General features: G+C 39.7%; 1 long non-coding RNA gene and 1 other non-coding gene across 2 annotated transcripts in view; both read right to left on the bottom strand.

Annotated features, from left to right (window-relative positions):
- LOC129046119 (uncharacterized) overlaps positions 1–26,413 on the bottom strand; it is a 163,473-nt gene that overhangs the window by 93,936 nt on the left and 43,124 nt on the right. The gene's annotated exons all lie outside the window — the stretch shown is intronic.
- Positions 24,857–25,003, bottom strand: LOC123852262 (U4 spliceosomal RNA). Its single transcript, XR_006792851.1, has one exon. It is a non-coding gene; the product is annotated as a U4 spliceosomal RNA (small nuclear RNA).

Raw genomic sequence — 26,413 nt, 5'->3', positions numbered from 1 at the left:
GTGCAAACAGGGAAGTATCTCTGATACAGTATTAAATGAAAAACACATGGTGTATATGTATGTAGGTATACTGTTTACATTTTCTGGAAGGCTACACAAGAAACTACTACAGTGATTACCTTTGGGAAGAGGAACTAGAGATAGAGGATAGAACGGAGAAGGAAGACTTCTATTTTTCATTTCACATATTTTTGTAGATTTTGAATATTTTGCCACATGTGTATATTATTTTACTCTCAAAATTTAAAAATAAGAACTGCTATCATCTACTTATCATTGATAATTCATCATATTTTATTTTTTATTTTAATTTTTTATTATATTAGTCACCTTACAATACATCTTTAGTTTTTGATGTGGTGATCCACAATTCATTGCTTTCGTATAACACCCAGTGCTCCATGCAGTACGTGCCCTCCTTAATACCCATCACCGGGCTAACCCATCATAATATTTTCAAGCAGAAATAGGAAGGGATTATAGCCTTATAATAAAAGGTTGTCTATCCAATTAAGTTTTAATTAGCTGAAACAAAACAGAAAATAAACAAACATAAATGAATAGCTATTTAATATCCCTAAAAAAGTTATCTCAGTAATTGTTTGCTCCAATAGCTCCAAATGTCTCCTCTAAGGTGGCAATGGTTTTGTATCCAGAGGTGGTACCTGACCAGGTGATCTCCTGAGAAGGACAGCTGCCCTCCCATCTGTTTAGTAAGACACTGCACCTTCCTTAACACATAATTGCTGGGGTGGGAATCTTTTGTGTGTGTGTGCCTGCTCATTTCAGGCAAATCCTGCCTGAAGAAGGAGCATCAAAGGATGACAAGGGATATGGAGATGCAGAATCAGAGATAAAAGGGACCAAATTTTACTAGCAATCACGGCAAATATCTAACTTGCATAAGTGAAGCCAATTACTGTATTATTGCCTCCTTTTGCACTGTGCACAGTAGGGATGTCACTGGATAATGGTTTGCATGTAGAGTTAATCACTTTGATGCATTTCTGACTGATCCCAGCAAATTATGTTTTGGTTCCACTATATTAAACACAAGAGCCGGGGATTATCATTAATAAATCTAAGGCACAGCATGCATAAATCTTGAATAAATCAAATATCAATTACATAGGCAGTATCTGCTGACATCTGCTTTCATCAAATAATATATTTGAAATAGGTGTTATCCCAATTTGTTGAAGTCAAAGGGATCTTCGTTCAGGGAGCACCGACCCTGGACCCCAAAGAGGAAAGCAGCTGAGCGGTTGCTGGGAGAGCCCCTCTGAGGCACTCAATTTTAATCTGTGAAGACTACATTTAGATGACTGTGCGAGATCCAGTGGGAAAACTGTCTTGCTGAGGAAAGCGCTTCCAGCTACGTGCCATTTTCATCTAGGTATTTTTTAAGTGAAGCAGGAGAGATTGAGGGGAGAAAGGAAGAAAACTGCCTAAGAGCCTAGCTGTCAGGTATAGAAATAGGCAGTTGAGGGGATGGACCAGGACAATTACAGTACAAGAAGGCAAAATTCCTCCAGATGTGAGGAAAGAAGGACAGTTTATGGATGCAAGACCTCTGGAAATGAAAAATTGCAAAGATAGCGTGTAGGATTCACTTAAGGAGAAATAAAGATAAGGTGTGGGGGAAGGGTGTGGGAGTGGGCATTGGGCAAGATTCTCCCAACTCCCACAGCCTCCCATATGGGGGAGCTCTTAGTATTTATTCTTATCATCTGAGGAAATTGATGGATGTGAGGTTAAATAACATGTCCAAGGCTATGCAACTGTCAAATAGCACGACAGGATTTAAGTTTGGACCTATCTGATTATGCTACATGGCCCTGGTCTGGGGTGTGTGTGTTTGTATAAACGGGAAAAAAAACGTGTGCACATGGGACAGGATAGTAAAGGGGGCACTCAAAATACGTGTTTATTGGGAAAGGGTATTATATGTATTTAAGTCACCTATCAAGATAGAGAAGGGAGTGTCTCTACTGTATCACGTTCCTTCCATGTGGCCTTCTGTTGGTAGCTTAGAATCCCTTCTGTGTGCTGAGTTTTCAGGACTCCTTTGGGGCCTTTTCAAGGAACTTTCTAGGGTTAAACTCATTCCCAGGGAGGGTGGAGCTGGGTTAGGAAATGTTCTCTAGGGCACTGGCTCATCATGACAAGTAGCAATGATTGCCTCATATGTACTCTCCAGGCAAACAAGGAGTCAAGACCAGAAATGAAATAAGGTGAAGTCGTGCACCTGAAGCAGTCCCGAGGCCTCTACTAAGGGTGGAGATGGTGCTCCAGAGGGCCAGGTGGAGCATTTCACAAACTGCTTGTCCCAACCTGAGTATGCTAGCCTAACAAAGAACCCAGAGGTTTTTTTTTTTTTTTTTTCCTTCCATTTCTTTTATCATACTTGGCATCAAAAGAAAGAAAACCAAAAAGCAGGCTCCTGAAGCTGGGGTATCCGAGACCCCTTAAGTTTACATTTTCAAAGCAGAGGTAGGTGGGAGTCAAGGCCATCTCTTTTTGGTCCAAGGATCCCATGAGATGATTCAGAGGAGGCACTTCAAGGAAGCTGAGTAGAAACAGCTCTCAGATTTCATTAGGCCACAGCTCCCCTGCATACCGAGCTATACCACATCAGACCTGGCGGGCCCCTCACCAAATATTTCCCCCTTTCTGCACTCTGCTTTCTATATCAGAACCTGCACTGGGATATTGAGAACAGTCGGTTGTCGACAGATAAGTAGAAACTGATGTGATGTCACCATAGAGATGAGCATATGTTTTCAGAGTTGTGGATGTACTTGTATGCATACAACACACAGGTCTCTCCCACTATCCAAAAGTAGAGTGTTCCCATGAAACCTTTCATAAGCTGAAATGGTGGAAAGCAAAGAAGCAATGATCATTTCCTTTTTTTTTTTTCAAAGATTTCATTTATTTATTTGAGAGAGAGAAAGAGATCATAAGCAGGGGGCAGGGTAGAGGGAGAAGCTGACTTCCGGCTGAGCAGGGAGCCCAATGTGGGACTCGATCCCAGGACCCTGGGATCATGACCTGAGACAAAGGCAGACACTTACCCGACTTGAGCCACCCAGGCGCCCAGCAATACCATTTCTTAAAAGTGAAAATCCTCTTTGGATTACCTTCAGTTAGTGAAACAGGTACTAAGATAAGTCCTTCATAGAAGTGAAGTGGCATAAAGAGAACTTTCAAATAGTGGGAGAAACCTGTATTACGTACAGATAATGAGTAGTTCAATTTAAAATATTTTTAGCATTTCAAATCTAACTCCTGGGTTATTTTCCTTGGTATCCATAGGGATTGTGGGTTTTATTTTGTTTATCCGTTGGGTTTTCTAATCAGAATCACAGAGGATCATAAGAGCACCTTCAATAGTGCATCTGACTCAGATTGGATGAAAGACATCATCTTGGTGGAGGCTTTCAGGCTACAAAATTGTTTTCCGACAGTTATGCAGATCTGACCAAAACAGTATTATCAAATCTCAGCAAGCAAAGAATAAGCTTAAGTCTATCTCCCTCTTGCTTCAGTGCCACCCTCACACATACATGCTACAAACACAGGAACACATGAGGTAATAGGAGGAGTGGGAAACCAGAAACCTTCCTCTCTATGGGGTCCACTCTCCATGTAGTTTTCTCTACACAGTTTTATTTTGCTCAGTTGGAGGTAGCTCCATGACCTGGGCCAACAGGAAGCCAAAAGAGAGTTAGCTGGGGCAGCTAAAGACATTCTAGTCCAACTTGGAACAAGGTAGAGTAACCTGGAAATGAGTGTGGAAGAGTGGAGACATTTTTTCCACTGGCTCAACAATCCTGACTGTGCTTCTCTGAGCTCAGAGGAAGAAAAACTGCACTCATTGCCTTTCTATCTTAAAACTGCTTTTGCTCATTCACTACTGAGGAAAACAAGGCAGGCCCTGGATTATGGGGTAGCCAGCTCTGGCAGATACCAATCAGGAGCACTAGAAAGGCAACTGAAGAAGTAGGCGGAAACTATCATGCTTTGTTAAAATAATGGCTCAAATTTAAGGAGAAGAGGAGAAACTGAAAACAAAATAAGGATTAGAAAACATGGCATATTGTATGCCTTGTATGCACATGTATGTGCGTGTGTGTACGGAGTGAGAAAGACAGATTTTTATATAATCTGTGGCTGTTGATTTTAGCCACAGCCACAAGTAATAGTCTAATCAGAAAGACTACCTTTGGGGAAAATGGATTCTAACGTCTCCATAGAAATATTGTGCCATGAGGCATTACCTGCCATTTGTAATAGGCCCTCCTGAGAAGCTGACCCTTGGAATGTAGAATTGAATATGAATGGTTTGGAATTGCCAACTCTGTTGGCATTAAGGAGGAGTCATCATGATGGTGCCTTTGGTGGCGATTGGAATGTACATAAAAATGGAAATTTAAATGACAGTGTATTTTTTTAAATCAAGGCTTGTATTCAAAAAGGATACACTGATGTAAAAATATACTGAAAATCTGAAAAGACAACTGAGATATAAGACTTATTCATTCATTGATTCAGCAAATATCGTAAGAAATGTTTTCTGACTGTTTACTTTCTCCCAGGCTGGGGAGATGTAGGAAATAGGAGGTACGAGTTAGAAATATCATCATCCAAGTAAATGTATCAAGGTTAAATAACCAGTATGACACAAATCCTGCATATTCCTGTACTTAGATGATGGGCAGAGCAAGAGCCAATGTAGAAGGTGTCAGTCTTAGAGCCTTATTCTCCACTTCCTGGTTTTGTAGTCAACTAACTGTATGTGATTTTTGAATAGGCCATTTAACCATAGCTTTCAGAAATCTTAACTGTAGGGGTTGGACTATATAGTCCCAAAATATCAGTGATTTAGAAATCTTTTCTTAAGAAACCTACTGATTCTCATGAAACCAAGGAATATCGGTTAGTTAAAAAATTTTTTTGAAGAGGATGAAGCCACCACTAATCAAGGGGGCAGAGTTGGGCAGAGTTTTTAGTTGTTTACATCTGTGTCTTGTTACAGAAGTCTCCACGTCACTGTATGTTGTTATGTCTCTGTGCAACCCTGAGTGTTTGTCTGCTTTGGAAAGGTCACAGGATGGCCGTCCCCAAAACCGCTTTGATCCTCTATCACCATATCCAATCGGCCTGCCTCATAGAGGAGGACTTGGGAGTAGAAAGAGTACAAACTCTGTTGATGTGTGGATGTGCTTGTTATTTAACAAAGATTCCCACACCCAGGTCTGTGTTTTACAATAATTTTCCTAGCAATTTTATTTTCAAATATTACTGGCACATTGCCAGTTATCCTGATAGCAAAAGTCACCTTGTTCTAACACATAGCACAAAAATGCGTGCGCACACACACACAATCCACATTTAAAATTTGTGTTTTTTAGTGCTTTCTCCCTAGGCAGAACAGATTTCATTTCATCATCTTACCACAACCCTAGCAAGCTTTCAACACAACAGGGTCATTTAGGAATAATTATTATGAGCATATGTGAATGAGCCAAGAGCTCGGGTGATATACACACGGTATAAGAATAAGAAAATTCACATTCAACCCATTCCCTTTACCTAGTATATGCTAGAGTTCAGTGACATTTTGCCTGTTTGAGCAGGAAGCAAATTGGATTCTTGGTTTCCTAAGAACTATTTACAGCAGAAATTCTACCCACCTCCTAGCATCTCAGGAAATCAACCTGAAAATTTTCTTGGTTGCAGCTCCATTATAAATAGAGCACATGTCTTACCAGTTCTTCCTTTCCAATGCTCCCCACTTCTACTGGTAACCCCTGAACAGTTTATTTCCAAGGTTTAGTGAAGAATGCTGACCTTACTTGTTTCCTGACATACTCTGGGACAAAAACAAATTGGAAAAACAGAATTGTGAGTTCATAGTCTTGGGTATTTTCTTTTCTTCTCTTTTTTCTTTTTTCTCTTTCTCTTTTTTTTTTTTTTGAGAGAGGTCGGGGAGGAGCAGAGGGAGAGAGAGAGAGAATCTCAAGCAGGCTCCATGCCCAGCACAGAGCCTGACGCAGGACTCAATCTCACGACCCTGAGAACATGACCTGAGCCGAAATCAAGAGTTGGATGCTTAAGCGACTGAGCCACCCAGACGCCCTTAGGTATTTTCAAATGTAGCTAATTTTTTTCTAGGCCCTAAAGGAGCTGGATGATTTTCTAACCATCCAGATTAAAACAAGAGTGCTACTAATTTGGCAGAGGCCTTGTAGCATCATTTCATTTTATGAAGATGCCATTTGTTAAGAGGCAGAACCCAGATAAATGGTACCTTGGCCTAGCTAATTCAATAATAAATGGTATCCATATGTCCACTACATGGTTTGCTCTCTGGATGTTATTATTTATTGAAGTTTTCTTGTAACAAAAGCATATGGACTGGGTTCTCCAGTCAGGGAGGCATTCTTGGAACATGTCCCTGTGGCTGTGAGAGAGTAGTTTGACCAAACAGTGTGACTCTGGGCCTTCATTACCAACGACTACAAAATATGGTCACCATTTAGTTGACATCCTTCACTCTGATGATTAAGAATGATGAGCTATGTAGAAAACTGGTGTTTCTACTTAACTTATTCATTCCAGGCAGTGTTTCCCAAAGCCTGAGCCAAAGGCCGTCTGCATCAAAATCATATGTGGGGGACACACTTGTTAAAAACTTCAAATTTCTTGGCTCTATTCTAGATCTACCAAATTAGTATATCTGGAAAGGACCAAGAATCTGAATTTTTAAAGAATTCCGCCACGTGATTCTTTATATTTATTAAAGTTTGAGAAATTCTGTTACCAGATAAGTGGACAAACCTGAGTTCTTAAAGATTTTTTTTAATTTATTTATTTGAGAGAGAGAGAATGAGAGAGAGAGAACACATGAGAGGGGATAGGGTCAGAGGACGAAGCAGACTCCCTGCCGAGCAGGGAGCCCGATGCGGGACTCCATCCAGGGACTCCAGGATCATGACCTGAGCCGAAGGCAGTCGCTTAACCAACTGAGCCACCCAGGCGCCCCAAACCTGAGTTCTTAAACAAACGGCGGTCCTAGTTTAAAGGAAAATGCCAAGAACAGGAGAATTACTACATATGCAGTCTCACACCTTCATAAGTTTGCTACTCAAAGTGTGGTACTTGGACCAGCTGTTTCAACATCAACTGGGGACCTATTAGAAATACGGAATTTCAGGCCCGACATCAGAACTACTGAATCAGAATCTACATATAACAAGATCCCAGGGAGATTCATGGACACATTTAGATTGATTTTGAGAAACATCATTCTGAGGACTTAGAGATCCTATTATCATGTTTGCTTTTATCACTTTTCAACCTTTTGGCTAATGTCAAGTATACTGTCATGTTTGCTTTTTTTTTTTTTTTTTGTAAGATTTTATTTATTTATTTTTGAGAGAAAGCATGAGCATAGGTGGGGGTGGGGGGAGCAGAGGGAGAAACAGACTCCCCGCTGAGCAGGAAGCCCAGTGCAGGGCTTGATTCCAGGACCCTGGGATCATGAGCTGAGCCGAAGGCAGACGCTTAACCAACTGAGCCACCCAGGTGCCCTGTTTGCTTTTTATTTAGAAGTCTCATCCTCCTCTTTCCAAGGTCCCTAAAACCCAAGAAAATGGAACAATGTAAAGCAATAAGATATGGATACCATGATGAAAATCTAAATGATTGGCTCCTTTATGACAAAGGGATTAATGCATAATAACTTGGCAAAGTATAGAGAAAAGAGAGCCAAAGATGCTTTTGCCCTAGAACTTTGCCTGCTACTAGATTCAGTGGGTGGATGCTCCAGGAAGTTAGCAGAGTAACTTTAAAGTTACAGTTACACTGTAATTTGGTATAAGGAGGAAGCTCAACAGTGGAACCCTTTTAAGAGGGAATTGGTTGCTCTGAAAAGTAGTGAGTTTCTTATCCCTGGAGGAGTTCAGTCCAAGTCTGGATAATAATTATAATTGAATACTTTGTGTAAGGGATACAAACACAAGATTGGTGGTTAGTGTAGAGGACTTTTACATTTGAGATTATTTGATTCAATACTCATTGCAGCCTTATGTTCTAAATTTTAAATACACACACACATATGTGCCAATATGTTATATATAACTAAAGAGTATTTATTTCTATAAGATTGTTCATATTAAGAAATTCATTAGTCTAGAAATCAATCTTTTGCCAGACCAAGAGTTTGAGAACAAGATATGGTCTTTGTATATCATGGACAAAAAAATGATCTAAACCATTTTTAGATGGCATTGTTTCAGGTGCCTCCCCAGTCCATTTATTCGTTCATGAAAAAATTATTTGTTGACTCCCTGTGATGTGTTCTGGCAGTAGAGAGGACAGCCAAAATGTGGAGTTTGTCTGCCAGCAGTCCTGACACCCAGAAGTTGTGTGGCCCTGTTACTTAATTTTAAAGGGCTTTTTAGCCATTCTAGGTCTCGGTTTTATCATTTGTAAAATGAATAGAATAATAGAAGCTGCCTCACAGGATTGTGGTGAAGATTAGGGAGTGAGAATATGTGAACCACTCAGAACAATGGCTGGCACATAGTAAATGCTGCTTAAATGTTAGCTTTCATCGTCATCATCGTCGTCATAGGCAATAGTATTGTTATTCCAGGTTGAGGGAACATAACAGCAAAGAGGGCAGGACTTCTATCCTGTAAAGGTACACAGTGTGGGTAGAGAAAGCATGCAGATAAAGAGGAGAAGAGGACAGGAGACAAGCGCTGTGTTGGGGAATGGTCCCACCAGCTCTGACTGGAAATGTCTACAGAGGGCTCCTTAAGGGAGGAGGAAGATTTTTGAGCTGGGTTTTGGCAACTGAGGGGCAGCTTCCAGGTGAAGAAGGGAGAAAGTGGTTTCAGGCTAAAGGAAGAGCCTTCTCTGGTTAGCAGTCCTGATGCTGCCTTCCTTAAGTTGGCCTTACTCCCTTCTGCTCTGCCCTAGCTCTTGGCTGCATGCTATGGACTCTTCTAGTCAACTCAACAGTCCTTGAGAGCTCTCCTGGGGGCATCCTGGGACACTTCAGAGCTCAAAGAGCAGAACCACATTCGCAGGGAGGGTGGTGTGGCCAAGGGAGGAGGAGAGGCAGCAATATTTTTCTAAGAAAGTGGTGAGGATAATTGCTTTAGAAAGTGGGTAAGCTTCTTTCAAGAAAGCAAGTAGAAAAAAAGAAAAACATTTTTCTTTCTCTGATGTCTGCATACCCAACTCCACCTCCATAAGCAGAGTAGCTTATCCTGGTCCTGCTGCCAGTCTTCCTACCAAATATTCAGATCGCTCTGAAAATAAGGCCAAATGGTAACTTTTCCTTGTTACCTGTAGTTCATACCATTTTAGTATAATAATAACACTATTAATAATAATAAAAAGTTCACACTATTTAGTACAGTATATTGCCTATTCATCTCTGTTTCAACTACTCTTTTTATCATGCCTTCCTTTGGAAAACAAAAGCAAAGATCTTTCACTGTTTTTTTTTTTTTTACCTGAGAAGGCTTCTTTTTTTAGAAATTGCTGCTTTTTATATCCCAGATTTTGCTCCCAGCCTGACTCATCTAGGTGAGGGCGGAAAATGAGATCTTTGGACCAGAGAAGTAGAAGCGGGGGGGTAGGTGATGGCAGCAAGAACATCCTCAGCTATCAGGATGATACCACCAAACCCCACACCAGAGCCATGAGGCACCATGTTCCCCTGACCTCACCGATACTTTCTCAACTTCTGTGTGTTTCCAGTGTCCTAAATAAAAAAAGAACAGGGGTGTTGGGAAGTGGCAGGGTATTTCCATTTCAATCCATGTCCACAAGAGATTTCCTTCACTGGCTTCTTGCTGACAGGGCCTTTCTGTATATTTTGGATTCAGTTTAGCCCAGACTAAGCAAGTTCTGAGGTGGGAGGTAGGAAGTGGCTGACTGAATGGGGGTCAGGAAGGGGAACACACATGGAAGGGGGATGTTGTCTCTAATGAAAATGGACAACACTGCAGATGCATTCTAGTCCATCATCCAATGTGAAACAGCAGTCAGAGGCTTGTCCAGATTGCATGTATAGGCTATTTGGATCCAGGATATTGAATCACTTTTGAAAACAGACTCAAATTCAAATCAGTCCAGAGCAGAATTCCCTTTGGCATGTTTCCCGGGCAAAACTATTGAGTCAAGATCTAAAAAATCTGGAGACTAGAAACATCATCGGAGCCACCTTTATAACAAACCTTTTACTTTCTATCATTTACAATCACTGTCACAAATTATTCTTGTTTGCTAAATATTTGTTGGATGCACTGCTGAATTCTCCCCTGAGAGTTAGTTTGCTTATGGTTATGTTTCAGTAGTTTGGGTTTAGTCATGGATCTCTCCACCCTCTTTGTGATGGAGAGAAGTGAGCACTCATTTCATCCAAGACTTTATATAGATAAGAAACTCACCATTAAATTTGCTCTCAAGGAAGTTCCAAACTAAAGCATAAAAAATATGATGAGTTTGGGCAAAAAAAGCCCATCCATAGCTATCTAATATCACATATGGGTTTTGTGGGTATATGAGATACCTGATTTTCAGCCCAAGGAAACACCATTTGAGAAACATACATTATCACAATCTGGCTATATTTTATGTTCCCTTTCCATCGTCTGGGATAAATTGTGTGTGTCAAGTTTGGCAAGCGTGGGTGAGCTAAATGGAGCTGTTAGCTGTCTTTTCAACGTATTTATCTGTTTCATTGCCTGCTCTAGGATGTCTTTGTGATCATTATATAGGGATCACAGATAATAGACCTTTTGAAATCTTACTTCAATTAAAACTTAATCCTCAAATGTCAATAATAGTGTTTTATACAGAAGGTTACAATGAAAGCGGTATCTTTTGTGCATATCATTAAGACACACACACACAAAAAAGCAAGAATAAGAAATGGCCTGAACATTTTCCAAAACAAGATACTTGACACTGTCTCATGAACCTTAGTCACTGTAAAAAAATTATGGTTATGTTTCAATATCTTATGCAAATTGATATAGTCACATAAGATTTATAAGGAAAAAAATCACATAAAATTTACCATCTTCCAGCTCTAAACTCATTATTACTAGTTTTTATTTTATATGACAGAATTGACTACAAGACAGTTTTATTTTATAAAATTAAAAATATAATCCAAGATTATAAGGGATTAAGTCTTCTAATTTACATTGTACACAGGAAATCCAAAAGATTCCAGAAAATATAAAAATAACAGAATGTATTTGTTGATGGAAGGACTGTTGAAGAGGGAGATATTGGAGGGAAAAAAAGGTTTTTAGCAATGCATGAGCTTGGAGGAACGCTCTGTCCGTTGCAGTGCATCAGGTAAACCATTTCACCAAAATAAATGTTTTGTGAAGATGATGGCGATGATGAAATTTCTTCTCCTCCTGCTTGTTTTACGAGCATTGGTGGAGTTAAAAAAGTTCTTTATAGTTTACTTATCAGTAGAATAATTTTGCTATTTTTGGCATCTCTTTTCCCTTCCTCTTATTAATAGTGCCCTGATTTTGGTCTGTGTTTCTGCTCCTATACCATGAAGTCCAAGTGCTTCAATGCAGGCTGATCCCATCTCTGGTCTAAGAAATTATATATGATTAGCTTATGCCAATCAATATATCCAATCCCAGAGCCTGTAGTGATTGGGTCAAGGTGGGCATATGATAACAATTTTCCCAGGAAGAAGTCAGGAGACTGTCAAAGGTATTGCTTCTAGGTAAGAACTTCCCTCCCATAGGAGCTGTCTAGAGAATCTCTTCCTTTTGTGAGTGTATGATGTGTCTGTAAGGTCAACAATTACTGCAACACCTTACTGCCAGGAATAGTGACATCTCCAAAGGGAGGAGGACAGAATGGAGTGAATTGCAGAAAAACAGACTCTGTATCAATACATGTTTGAATCACATCTTGCCTCTGAACTTTTCAGTTACATGAACAAATAAATTCCCTTTATCTTTTAAGTCAACTAAGTCAACTTGAGTTTTCTGTTATTTGTAAATATATCCTAACTAGTGATACACAACACTTATTGTGTGTTTACTAGGAGCAAATCACTATTGCAAAGCTTTAGATATATTGTTTTATTTCATCTTCACAACAACCCTTTGAGTACCCTTAAGAGACACTGTTACCATCCCCATTCTAAAGAAACAACATTGAGTCACAAATAAATTAAGTAAATTGCAAGAAATTTTGAACAGATAGTAGGACTTAAAACCAGATTTAAACCTAGGTGGTCTGAATCCAGAACCCATGCCCTTAACCACCGTGCCACAATACATCTTCTACCTCCCAGTATCAGGCAAGACAGTAGCAAAACATCCTGGAGATCTTAGTCCTAAAGATTACTGTAGAGGGGATATCGGCATATTATACTGATAATCAGCAGTATCCTCTCCTAGATTATTGCGAACCCTTTTTGGCCTATGGCTGATTCATCCACTCAACATTTATTCAACAAAGATATGTTGACTGCTAACTATATGCCAGGCACTGTTCTAAGTACCAAAGACATAATGCCAACTCTCATGGAATTTACATCCAATGGTAGAAACTGACAATAAATAAATAAAAAATTTAGCATCCAATAGTTGTAAATGTTGTCAAGAAAATTAAAGCCGGGTAAAGAGACTTTCCAAGGAAGGCTATAAAAATGATGATTACTTCAGGAACATTTAATGTAAATTCATCAGCATAATTATATTAAATTTTCCAAGGGCAAAGAACTAATGTTAAGAGGTGGGCAGGTGGAGAATTACTTCATTCTAATCCACAGACATCACAAGTTGAAGCAGATTAGTGACACCATGATACTTGATGTATTTCCTATTCCTGTCACCCCGAAGTGTGGATATCAGAAAAACTGGAATGTCTAGAATGCCTTAGAGAAATTGTAAAAAAAAAGTATAATCAAGGATGTAAGTATACAGATGATCATGGCAAGAGGCCCTCAGATAATCAGTTACCTTCTTGGTGGGATAGGTCAAAGTCCAGACACCAGATCAACAACTAGAGCCGAAAGTCAGCAGGTGACCCTGGTCAGGAACTGTCAGAGAAACAAGAGATACCTAGGGACTGGGATGAGGGGTGGGTAGCTATATATGTATTGTCCAAGAAAAGTCAAAGAAGCGAGGCAACAGCCAACACTAGATGCAGTGTGATTTTAAGCAAGATTGTACATATACTTTGGATTACTTTTATATTGCCAGGATCAGGAACTAGTATCAGAAATTATTGCTATCATTTGGAGTTTAAAAGAAATATCTCTGGAAAAGCTTTTGATTCTGTTTATATATGAATGATGGGTTGAAAGAAATTTCTAGACTGGTTAAAACCGTTTGTATTGGGCAACAATTAATAAGAACAAATGAATAGACAATTGGCAGACAGCTTACTAATCAGTTACACTTACTATATCTTTGAATTGTGTTTTAATTGCATATACTTGAAAAGAGATTAGTAATAGTAGTTACTAGTAGATTAGTAAGGCTATTAAACTATCAAAAATGAAGCATGATCAGTTCTCTTCCACTTAACCATATATTTGCTGTACTTGACTGTTGAGACCACCAATCCATAAGCAAGGCACCAAAGCTGCTTCTGGTTGCAAAGAGATGTTGAATTTCTGTTGAAACTGGTAAAATTGACACTTGTAGGAAGTCTGAGTGATCCCACTGACTTTCTTTACATGAAGGGGGAATGAGGTACAGTTGCTACCCCAATCTTTTTGCCTTGTTCTCAATAAAACATTGGCTCTAACCACAATAAAGTATGTTGAACCATCCACTTAAATTGGATGCCTCACCCATCATAAAAGTTAACTGTTTTATGCCCAGGGTTATTTACACTGACCTATATAAGTCATGGACCTGATTAATACCCAGGGCTCTCTCAACCCAGCTCTAATCTTCCACTGTATATTAGGAATGGCCTTGATTATGAAGTAAGTTTGTGGTTTCCTTTCTTTTTTTCTTTTCATTACCCATATGGCCTGAAAGCCATTGGATCAGCAGTGGGACACCAAGTTTGAAGCAATCAGGCAATTAGGCAGCAGAGAGAAGGAAACAAAAGTCTCTTGGCAACTCACAGTTTAATCATGAGAAGTCAGGGAAGGGTACTCTTTAGCAGAAGAGCTAGAGGACCACAGAAGTTCTGGCTCACCTAACCCAATGGGCTGAACAGGAGGGAAAGGTAGCCAGCAGCATAATTGTGCGTACACACACACACACACACACACACACACACTGCCTAAGCTGTCAAAAACCACCTTTGTTCATGGTGATAGAAAAGGAGATTGGAGAATAGAGATAATGTACATACCAGTGAGTCACCCAGAGTCACTTCTTCCCCTCTAACGGAGCTGCAGCAATAGTGAGCTCAGGAACCTCAGTTGACCTAGCTGTGCATGGTGCAGAAAAGCTGGTCACTGTCTAGATCCTCACCCCTGAGCCATTGAGTCTGGTGCTATACCACAGCTTCAAGGAATAGCAGAAAAGCCAGCAGGCGTGTGGTCTAAGTCATCAGAGGGGGCAGAATGGCCTCAAGGAATGGGGCTCATAGATTCTAGTGTGTGACTGCCTACGTTCACATCCAGGCTCCATCACTTCCCGCTCTAAGAAAAATCATCAAACTTCACCTAGGCCTTTCCTAAAATTCGTGTAATCTTTGTGCTTATCCCAGGCTACTGATATAAGGATTAAATCAGGTAATTTTAAATGGTAGGCCTGTAACAACTCGTATCATTTTAACTGTTGTCATTATTATGAAGGAAAAGTACAGGGCTCTCTGCTGAGGGAGCAGCAGTGGTTCCTAACTGTGTTAGCCCTCCCTGTACATCCCCTAGCATGCCCCCTGAATCACACAAAGCCTACTCCTCTGATTGCCTGAACCATTACAATTACAGTTTCACTTTATGAGCACAGGACATACTTACCTAATGCTGCTTTGCTCATCAATTAATTAGGATTGCAAGGTCTTTCTAGATAAATAAAAGTCATGAGTTTTGCCTCTGCTGGACCATTCCCTCCCTGTATAGCTCTGCCCCTATTCCCATATCCCTTCCCTCCCTGCCCTTCACATAACTGGACATAGGACACTTTCCACGCCATCCTGTAATGGTCTATTGTCATGTCTGTTTCCCCACTGTATTGTCATCTCTTTAAGACTGAAGACTGTGTCTTAAGGATGAGTTGTATGATGGGCCTAGCATGATGCCTGTAGTATCATAGATGGTAAATAAATATTTGTTGAGTGAAAATGTAAATAAAGGAAAAGTGAGTGCTATTATTGCATAAGATATATTTCTTAGGATAACCTTCCAAGTGGCTCATGTGCATACTAGTGCCTTGATCGGGAGTAGTCTGAGACTCCCCAGGAAAGTTAACCGGAAAGTACTGTAGTTATAACCTGTGTGTATCTGTGTGTGTGTGCGTGTGTGTGTGTGTGTTTCTCTCCACATTTCTCCAAATCCTTTCTCTTCCTTCCTATATTTGTTATGTTTGTGTGTGGGTATGTGTGTATGTAGTCACTTTTCCAGAAATTGAGAAGTTTCTGTATAAGGTACAGATGACTTGGTAGAAGATACAGGTGGCTGGATTTGATACACCACACTTATTTCTCCTTAACTATCACATATGCCTAAGGTCTCTGCTCCGTTACTGTCCAACTGGAGTGAAGTCACCAGATCCTGCAATTTAGCTAGGCTGGAGAATAAGAGGTGTCACTGTCTAGTGCCATTTTTAAACCACAGGATATATTCTCAGCCATGCAAACTGGAAGAACCCACTGATGCTTGGGAATAGAGTAACTTTTTGTAATTATGTAAAAGAGCTTCATTCCTTGGTGGCCAACCTAATAACCTGACATGCATTGGTTTCCTTTGCAAAGCAAATGGAACTTACCATTTTTTTTCCTACTATAAAATGTGTGCCCAATCCCACATCTCAAGTACCAGTCAGGTCTTTCTGCAAAATGGTGCCACTCTTATTTTCTCTGAAGTTATCTTCTGCTTTCATAAGGTTGGTCAAAAGAGATATTACAAATGAATGCACTATACAAGTTACAGTTACATTTACCCACTGTCAGAGAGATCAGTGGAAGTAAAACATAAATCAGAATAAGCAAATAAAGCCATGTCTTCTCCATGCCTACCATTGGCTGGCAGAACTCAAGCTATGCAAGGAATGTTTACAATAGGTGACCCTGGGTTTGTACATGCTTGGAGTACCTTTGCTCATTTAACCCTTCTGTCCCCTCTCCCCAGCACCAGTGGGGCCTCCTCTTTACCTGATATTTCTGGGTCTTCTTTCCTTACTACAGCCACACCTTTTGAACCAAATCCTTGGGAATTCCTCCCTTTCTCCCCTGACCATTTCAACAATTAATATGTTTTAAAGTGCATATACTTGACCTATATTTATAAATCTATCTAGTAGGGAGACCAAAGATCCAGTTCTCATATTCACTTGAGACATCAAAATTTTTGACATTATCTTCAAATGACTATATATACTGTTATTTGTCCATATAGTGTCACAGAGATACATAGACAGGATTGAAAAAATTATACAAATTGAAACTAGATTCCTATTACTGGACCACACTGCCTTTAGGGTACCATGTATTAATACATATCTTGTTAATAGACCTATAGTTAATAGACCTATAATTATCTTCTGAATAACACAATTATATTGCATTTTTTCTTAAAAGTGTTAACTTGTTAAATGCAAACATTTAAAAACCTGCTATAATTCTTTGTAACCCTGTTTTGACGTATCTTCATTATAAATGAAACCTCAAAGGAATAAGAAACAGGAAAAGAGATGGCCCCATCTTCTCTCACCCTGAGAGACCCCCATGTAGTTAAGACTCCAGGCCCCTCAGGCTGTGGCTGGGACTTTTGAGGGGTCCTGTACTTCATTTGTGAAAGAGACAGCATGCCACTTTGGTCACAAAAGTCCCCTTGCGGCAAATAAGAGGTTCCCTGGGAGGTGTGAGACATGGTCCTAATTTTCTTTTCCATTTTGTCCCATTTTTGTGCCTCCTGTCTGGACTCATGGGAAGCAGATAGCTAAACATTTTAAATAAGAAACTTGAATTATGTGATGTCGGGCCATCCTGCTTTAAAAAAAGAAAAAAAGATAATTCTGTGGATTCTAAAAGCAAATGGTGGACTATAACATAGGGAATTAGGCACTAAATTTCTATTAATTCATAAAAACTAAAATAGAATCCATTAAGAGTAGTGGGGTATTGGTGAGAAAGGAGATGTAAATTATCCACGATCATGCTTGAAATGCAAAACCTGATCATGTTTGGCATCGGGCCAGCTGCCATTAAAGTAATTATTTTTAATCATCAGCACTTGGTGACATGAATACTCATATTTGTTGATTTACTGAGAAAAGCACTTTATATTGTAAATAAAAAGGGTGGAAAAATATACATTTCGATTTTAGGACAAATAATAATGATTATTCTTGCTTTTTGAGGGTCTTTCCTTTTACAAAGCCATTAAAAAAAAAAAAAAAAGCCTGTTTCTATGTGGCTCAGATGTGGCCCTAGTGTAAATGTCAATGGGGGCAGGTGTGAGCTTATTTTTATGTCCTATTTTTTAATGGGATCACTGATCACTGGTTCTCTTCTTAAATAAGGGTTGGAGAACAGAGGATTTCTGGTGATTTCTTTAATGGCAACCAAAGGAATAGTAGGAAATGGCTATTGAAATGCACCCTAAGAGTTGCCAGAAGTACCCTCAGAAGCCTTGGCACAAATAATTACTTTTCTTCTGTTTCAGTTTGCCAGGCTCTGCCGGGATTTGAAAGGTGAATCATGTTCACCAGGGAGATGAGGAGCCAGAGGAGCATTCCAGGCAGGGCAGAGATGCATGCAAGGGAATCTAGGAAACAGCACCATGTAGGTGGAAGAGCGAGAAGTACAGGAGTGGAGGGGGATGAGGCTTGAGCTTGCGTGGACAGGCGGAGGGAGTGTGGAAGACCTTGCACCACATGGAAGGGAGTAGACGTCATCTCTTAAATGCATGCTTTTCAGACATAAGTGTATTTTAAAATGACCCCAACTTGCTTAAAAATGCAAATTTCTAGGTCTTACTAACTCCCCTTCCCCTAAAGATTCAGATTCCATTGTCCCAAGGCAAGGCCCAGGCATCTGCAGTTTAACCAGTACGCTCTTGCCCCACCTCCCCTCACCCCTGCACTGACTCTGATGCAAATGGTCTCCCCTTGTGCAGCCCTGTTGTATGTGATGGAGAGCCCCTGAAGGATTTGGAACCAAGCCGTGATCACTTTGTTGGCAATCTAGAAAATGGACTGCAAGGGGCAAGACTGCAGGCAGGCAGATCAGTTATTGCAATAACTGAGTTATTGCTGTAGGGCTGGGGATGAGACTGATGGAGCGGAGTTCAGAGACACTGGATCAGGGAATTTGAGAGGATATGAGGGCTGATTACATATGAGGTCCAGGGAGAAAAGGTCTTGTGACCCTAATACTTTGGCCCAGGTGACTGGGGGTGGGGAGGATTGCTATCAATTAAGATGGGAAGAAGAGAAAGGCTTTTTTTCTCTTCTCTTCTGAGGGTAGGGGGATTGGGGGGGGACTCCTGGGGGAATGAGTGTACTTGCTGGGCAAATGCCACTTGATTCATCTGTGGTACAGACAGATCAGTGGTTGTATGAGGTAGCATGAGATAGTTCTGAAGTTCAGAAAGATGGTGTGAGCTTGAGGAACAAATTTAAAAGTCACCAGTTTATAATCAGTAAGTAAATCCATGGGTAAGAAAGAGGCCACCTGGGGAAAAAGTGTAGATAGGCTGGGAAGGGACTTTGTTTTCACGTAACGAGAAAAGATTGCAAGAAATCCGCTACCTTCTCTGGCCTCAGGAGAAGCACTGCTCTTCAGTTTTTCTCTTCCTACCCACCTTCCCATTGGTGGACCACCAGGCGAAGTCTAATATTAGCAATCTGCAGCACCAACCAAAAGAAAGTCTGTTCATTTTGATAGGAATATAATTTAATAAAGAACAATGCCATTAATTTCTCAACCCCTAAAAATACCTGGACCACCTCCTCTCCCCAAATCTCCACCTTTTTCTCCAATTTAGACACTTTTTCTTAACTACTTAAGATTTAAAAATTCTTTGGATTTTTGTTTTGATGTGTTTAATTTCTGATTTTTTTTCTGTAATCTTTCCAGGCTTTGTCTTCTTGCATATCATTTTATCTCAGTAATTTCAAAGCTTTCAGTTTTATTTTTCTCGGACCATTACAATAGTAGTATTATAGACTCCCCCTCCCATTTAATTAGACACAGTTATATGGGCTAGCCTGGAAACATATCCCATATTGTAAATTCTATGGGGAACCGTGTTCCAAAAATGTGTTTCTGAGGGGCGCCTGGGTGGCTCAGTCGTTAAGCATCTGCCTTCGGCTCAGGTCATGATCTCAGGGTCCTGGGATCGAGCCCCGCATCGGGCTCCCTGCCCGGCGGGAAGCCTGCTTCTCCCTCTCCCACTCCCCCTGCTTATGTTCCCTCTCTCGCTGTGTCTCTCTCTGTCAAATAAATAAAATCTTTAAAAAAAAAAAAAATGTGTTTCTGAAACAAGTAGATTAAAATTGGTGGCTGCTAGCATTTGGGAGTATTATCATACACTGTTTTTAAAATAACAATGTTATTGTCCACAAACTAATTAGGGTTTGGGTTTTTAAAAAAACAAAATACTGTCTTTGAGGAAAAACTGATTGGTTTCATAGGACTATAATGCCTCATTAGGAAAACGTATTTGGACAGAAGTGGCTGAGAAAGCATATGATTTAACCAGAAGATGTTAAGATTAGAAAGAAAATTCTACCTGCATTTTCCCATATGTGAAGACAGCATGGCCAAAGTCTGGGGAACAGACCCCAGAGACCAAAAGGGGCCCCTATTCTTATGGCTTCACTAAATCCTTATGATGTTGCCCTCAAATCATTCTATTAAAAATACCAGATTCTTACTCTCTAATCCCCAGTGGTGCTTCTGGGCCTGTGTTGAAGAAGAAAGGGGACTTATACCTAGGAAAGAACATTAAGCTCACTTTTTATCCCTTCATTTTCAAGTTCTCAGGCAAGAAGCCAGGACACTAATGTGAGTGTTCAAAAGAGAGGTTGGGGGTGGGGTTGGGAGATGGGACTGAGTGGGGATGGATTTTACACAGTCAAGTCTTGGCCTTCCAGAAGCCAGATCATCTCTCAAGTTAGACAGCCTCCTTCTGTGCACTAAATTGTCATTATTTACCTCAATGCCAATATTTTCTGTGCTGTCTTTGGACTTACGCATACTAACAGGCCCAAGTGTTTCCAAGTGTGGCTCCACTTTCTGATTGAAAAATGAATCTAATGCCATATGTGGATTTCACATATAATCCTGTATATTAATTTTACTTACACCCTCTAAATGGCAAAAACACATCTTTTTTGCTGACCATGACCTGAACTGGGTAATGCCTTTGCATGGCTGTGTCTGTAAAGAGGATGGCGCTGGGAACAGAGTTAGCCACTACTATGCCCTTGACTTTTAGGTTACAGTATGTGTGGTGGTGGTAGGGAGGGTTGGCCTGAACATGTCTGTTTTATTCTAAGACAGCTGTGCAGTTAAGCATAAGTCTTCTGGCCTGGAGGGAATTTGTAATAGAGCTGTGTCATAAGTGAAGAGAGTCATCATTTTTTTTGTTTTATTCTATAATGATATAACTTTTGTTTTAAGTGCATTTTATTTATTCCTATTTGGGGACCCTCTCAAATTTTATGGTCAATCTTATATTCCTCTAATATGTCCTTGACACGTAGTTGGCAATTTTAGGCAGTTAATTACCATACTTCTGTTATAGTCAACTAGTAATTACATTGCTTTACGAAGAATCTTAACAAAAATCTCACTTCCTTTTCCATCCTATCAGTTTCTTTCTTCCCTTCTCTTGTTTCTTCTTTACTCTTGTTTTCTGTGAGTGTTTGTGCACTCAGATAAACAAAAACTAATCTGCCAGAAGTTTTCAGCTGTCAGGTTTGTTAAGGTATAATTTATACACAATAAAATTTATCCGTTCTGCACATACACATCATTGCATTTTGAACAACATATACAGTCATGTAACAATCAAGATGTGTAGGGTATTTAAATCACCCTCAGAATTTCCTCATGCCCCTTTGTATTCAATCCCCTCTTCAACCCTAGCCCTAAGTAATCCATTTTGTAATTCCGTAATTTTGCTTTTTCTACAGTAGATAGGGATGGAATCATAAAGTATACAACCCTTTGACTCTGACTTCTTTCACTCAGCATTACCCTTTTGAGACTCATTCATATTGAGCTACATATCAGTTCCTTTATACTGATGAGTACAATTCCATTGTATGGACGTGCCATCATTCATTTATTCATTGATGGACATTTGGGTTGTCTCCAGTTTGGGGAAATTATGAATAAAGTTTCTATAAGCCCTTGCATTTAAATCTTGGTGTGCATAGATTTAAAAAAAAATCTAATGCATTAGCCTCTGAGGATGTAGGAAAACACAGAAATATTGAAAGAAAAAAATAATGCGTGCTTGTTGGAGAGAAGCTGAGGCTGGGAGAGGGAGAAGAGAGAATTTGTGCATGAGCAGGTGAAAGAAAATGGCTTTGGGGAAGTGTGTCTATATTTACAGCCTTTACCATTAGGAGGAAGGTGGCAGTATAGACAGACTGACAGTACTTGGTGGGACCAGTTTCATGCTGGCTCACAGGGATACAATCCTAATTGTATCCTAGTTGATACACAAGTATTTGTTGAAGAAACAAAAAGATAAAAAAATGAAATTCATGACTATTGATACAAGGAATTGGTTTTATTTAAAAGGATTGAATGGTAGGTTCTGTCTGATTTTCTGAGTATTCTGACTGAAAGAATTTCAGATACATGGTTTTCTCGTTTTCAAAGAATACAAATGTAAATTTACCACAGACATGATACCAAAGATGAAAAAACCTTTCTTTGTAGAGTCTAAATTACAAACATTACTATTCAAAGATCAAGGCCGGGGATGTAGGTGCCATAGATGACATTTGTCCTGCCTTGGAAACCTCTGTGCATCTCTGTGCTCATATGCACAAAAGCTCCCAGAAGTTCCACCTCACAGATGGTACCAGCCTTTTCCACGCTGCTCAAGACCCCAGCCCACCCTCCCTCAGGCATTCTGGTGCCCTGACCTCCTCCTTCACATAGTGACTGCAGTCACTTCTCTGAGCTCTCTCCCTGTCCTCAGTGAACGTCTCTTCACTGTTTCATAGCACTTCCGTTCTCCCTTTATTCCTGTTACCTGGACACACTGTGGAGTGGCCATACAGTTTCTCATTCAAACCCAGAACACTTCTGAGAGTGAAAGGGGACACTGTGATACTTACACAAGGACACAATGCCCTAGACCGGAGGATACCCAGCACACTAGAAATGTCCTGGGCAAGCAGAACCAGGGGTCACCCTGGGAAGAAGCAACTTTCTTTGCCAAGGGGTACTGTTCCACCTCGGCTTTTGATTATACCCCTTATGTCTTCTCCAAGACTTGTTGCCACCAATTATTTCCTCATGATTTCAGTTTGTTCCTCTATCAATTTATTCACCTAAGATTCAAAAGGTGCCTGCTATGCCAATGTTGTTTCTGACGGCTCAGCTTTAATAAGGGGCTCATAATTTTATTTAGTACATCCTCTGTCATAGAACGTGGAGGTCTTTTCCCAAATGTTGTAGCATTGTAAACCATCTCTGTCCCATCCTCATGTCTGCAGCATCACCTCTCTCTCTGACTTTGTCATTGCCTCCCAGTCTTCCTGCCTTCTCACTTGCCTCCCCTTAAATCCATTCTCCACATAGTCACCAAGGAAATTTTTTTAAGGACAAATTAGACCCCACCCCTTCCCTCCATAAAAACCTTCAGTGGCTTCCCATTGTAGATAGAACACAATCCAAACTGCTTCTCATTACCCACAAAGTCCTGTTTGAGGGGCCAGTGCCCACCTCAGCCCTCACTGCCATTGACACACCACTCCTACTCCTTCCTCCTATCCTCCCACACACCTGGGGTTGCTCTTCTCTAGCTTCCTGGACTTCTGTTAGTTCTTAAATGTGCCAGGGTCTCTCCTGACAGAGGCTTTTATACTGCTGTTTTCTCTGCCTGGCTCTTTGTGTAAATATTTCCTTTGTAGCCTTCAGCTCTTAGCTTAAATGACATCTCTTACAAAAAGCCTTCCCTGGAGTGGAGGGGGGTAGGAGAGATGGGGTGGCTGGGTGATGGACACTGGGGAGGGTATGTACTATGGTGAGTGCTGTGAATTGTGTAAGACTGATGAATCACAGACCTGTACCCTTGAAACAAATAATACATTATATGTTAATTAAAAAATTAAAAAAAAAAAAAGCGGGGCGCCTGGATGGCTCAGTCGTTAAGTGTCTGCCTTTGGCTCAGGTCATGATCCCAGGGTCCTGGGATTGAGCCCTGCATCAGGCTCCCTGCTCCGTGGGAAGCCTGCTTCTCTCTCTCCCACTCCCCCTGCTTGTGTTCTCTTTCTCGCTGTCTCTCTCTGTCAAATAAATAAATAAAATCTTAAAAAAAAAAAAAAAGAAAGAAAAGAAAAGCCTTCACTGACTATCACAGCTTCCATGCTTATTTTCATCATAGCATAATAATACCTAATTCTTGTATTTATTTATTTGATTCCTTATTTACTGCCTGTGTTTCCTATGAGGACATAAGCTCTCTGAGGGCAGGATTATAATATCTTTCCCATTTACTCCTCTGTCTCACCTCTTAGTTATAATACTCAGAACCTGGGTGCTCAGTGTAATGCATAAATGAAAGTTACAAATGAATTCATTTATATACTTTGGGGAGGAAAATTTTCTGGAAGGGGATTTGCGATTCAAAAGGCTTATACTTTTTATATGTTTTTGAGGCTTTTGACATGTACTACTCTCTAGAGAAGTTTTGGCAGTTTATATCATCCCCAGCAGTATGGTTATTAATGGATGTTAATTTATCATTTAATGTTTGTTTTGTCAGGTAGGTGGGTGAAAATTATATCTTGCTACTTCTGTCATTTGCATTTCTTTGATTACTAGTAAAATTAAACTTTTTCTTATGCTGTGAAACATCTGTATTTCTTTTCTTGTATGTGTGTATATGTTAATTGCTTATTCTTATCAATTTTTGAGAAAGCCATTTAAAAATGTGAATTTTATGAGTTCTTCATCTGTTAGGGATATGAAACTTTATTACAAATGTTGCCAATACTTTTCTAGATTACCATTTTTCTTTTAACCTTACTGTTGTTTCCTAACAAAGAAATTGTAAATATTTACGTAATTGAATAAATCAGTTTTTCTTTAGTACTTTTGTCTTTGGTGCTATTATGAAAAGTATTTTCCCATCAAAAGATCATATGAATATTATCCATAATATCTTAATGGTTTCATTTAAGCATGTTATCTGATACCATAATATATAATATATGTGCTGTATTTTAATATATAAATACTTTTAAAAAATGATTTTTGGTATAGATAGAGATTTAATTTCAATTTTTCCACTATCTTTACAGTATATCAGAATTGTTTATTGAATAATTTATCCTTGCCTCAGTGATTTGAAATATCTTGTTTATCATAGTAAATAAAATCTTTTATAAATACTTAGATCCATCTCTGGGTTTTCCATTTGTTTCAATATTCCCTTTGGCTTTTCTTGCACTGGTTGCCATACTATATTATTATAGCTTAAAATTGTTAATATATAGAAAGACAGCTTCCTCCTCTTTGCTTCCTTTTTTAATAGTTTTTGTTATTCTTTTAGCAATAATCGTGCCTCGGATAAACCTCATTGGCTACGATACTGCCACTGCGCAAAGCTTAGTTTTTGTTATTCTTAAATATTTATTCAGGGGCAACTGGGTGGCTCAGTCGGTTGGGCGTCCGACTCTTGATTCCAGCTTAGGTCATGGTCTCAGAGTCGTGGGATCAAGCCCAATGTCCAGCTCCATGCTCAGTGGGAAGACTGCTTGTCCCTCTCCCTCCCCCTCTGCCTCTCACCTCTGTGGCCACCACCCCCGCCCCTGCCACTGGTGTGTATGCATGCGTGCACTCTCTCACTCAAATAAATAAATAAAATCTTGGGGCACCTGGGTGGCTCAGATGGTTAAGCGTCTGCCTTCGGCTCAGGTCATGATCCCAGGGTCCTGGGATCGAGTCCCACATCAGGCTCCCTGATCCTTGGGAGCCTGCTTCTCCCTCTGCCTCTCTCTCTCTCTCTCTCTCTCTGTCTCTCATGAATAAATAAATAAAATCTTTATTAAAAAAATAATAAATAAATAAATAAAATCTTTTAAAAAATGTATTCATTCAAATGAACCTCAAAATCATCTTTGTCAAATTTTGTAAAAATCCACTGAGCACTTTGAAAAGAATTGCCTTACATTTATATATAGATTCATGTAGGTATAATTCACTTTTAGTAAGATTGAGGCTTCTTATTAAAAAATATGCTAATTTGAAGATTTACTGAGGTCTTCTTTATAACTTTGCTATGATTTTTTTAAGGTCTATTATACATTTCTTATTTAGTTTATTCATAATTTTAATTTTTTTGTTTGCCATTTTAAATGGAATACTTTCTCATTGTATCTTTTTTAAACTGTTGTTATTATATAGGAAAGCTATGATTTTAGTACACAGATTTTTGAAAATGGCCAATTTGCTTAACCTTTTTATTCATCCTTCAAGGTTTTTCTCTTGAGTTTTCCTGGTAGAAAAGAATAAAATTTGAAAAGAGTAATAATTTTGCCTCTTCCTTCCCATCCCCACTTCACAGTTGTTCTGAAATACTTTTGCCTCACCTAGAGGCAAGGGCTTCCTAATGTTTCTCCCTTCTTGTTTGCTCCAGTCTGTCCTACATTTTACTGACAGATCTAACCACCTCTCTCTCTATTCAAAAATATCCAAAATGTTCCCTTTTTCATTTATTTGCTTATTTAGAAAATCCTTATGGAGCACCTGGCATGTGCCAGGCAATGCCAATAGTGAGCAGAACTTCTGCCCTGTGAGCTTCCCATAACATGGAAAAATGACAGATGTTAAACACCAACCAGCAAACAAGCATACTATTGTAAATAGTAGTGAGCACTTGAATGGAAAAGACCAGGCACTGTGAGCAGAGAAGACATGACCTTTGGACTGTGACAGTCAGGATGAATGGGATTTGGCCACAGGAAGAGTGAGAGAGTCTTCATGAAAGATGGAAAACAGGTACAAAGACCCCAAGGCA

The sequence above is a fragment of the Mirounga angustirostris genome, unplaced genomic scaffold, assembly GCF_029215605.1.
Source record: "Mirounga angustirostris isolate CCGP_5_RB_7025 unplaced genomic scaffold, mMirAng1.0.hap1 SCAF_10, whole genome shotgun sequence".
In the NCBI taxonomy this organism is placed as follows: Eukaryota; Metazoa; Chordata; class Mammalia; order Carnivora; family Phocidae; genus Mirounga; species Mirounga angustirostris.
Note: the sequence above shows the minus strand (reverse complement) of the source record. Positions and strands in the feature narration are given on the sequence as shown.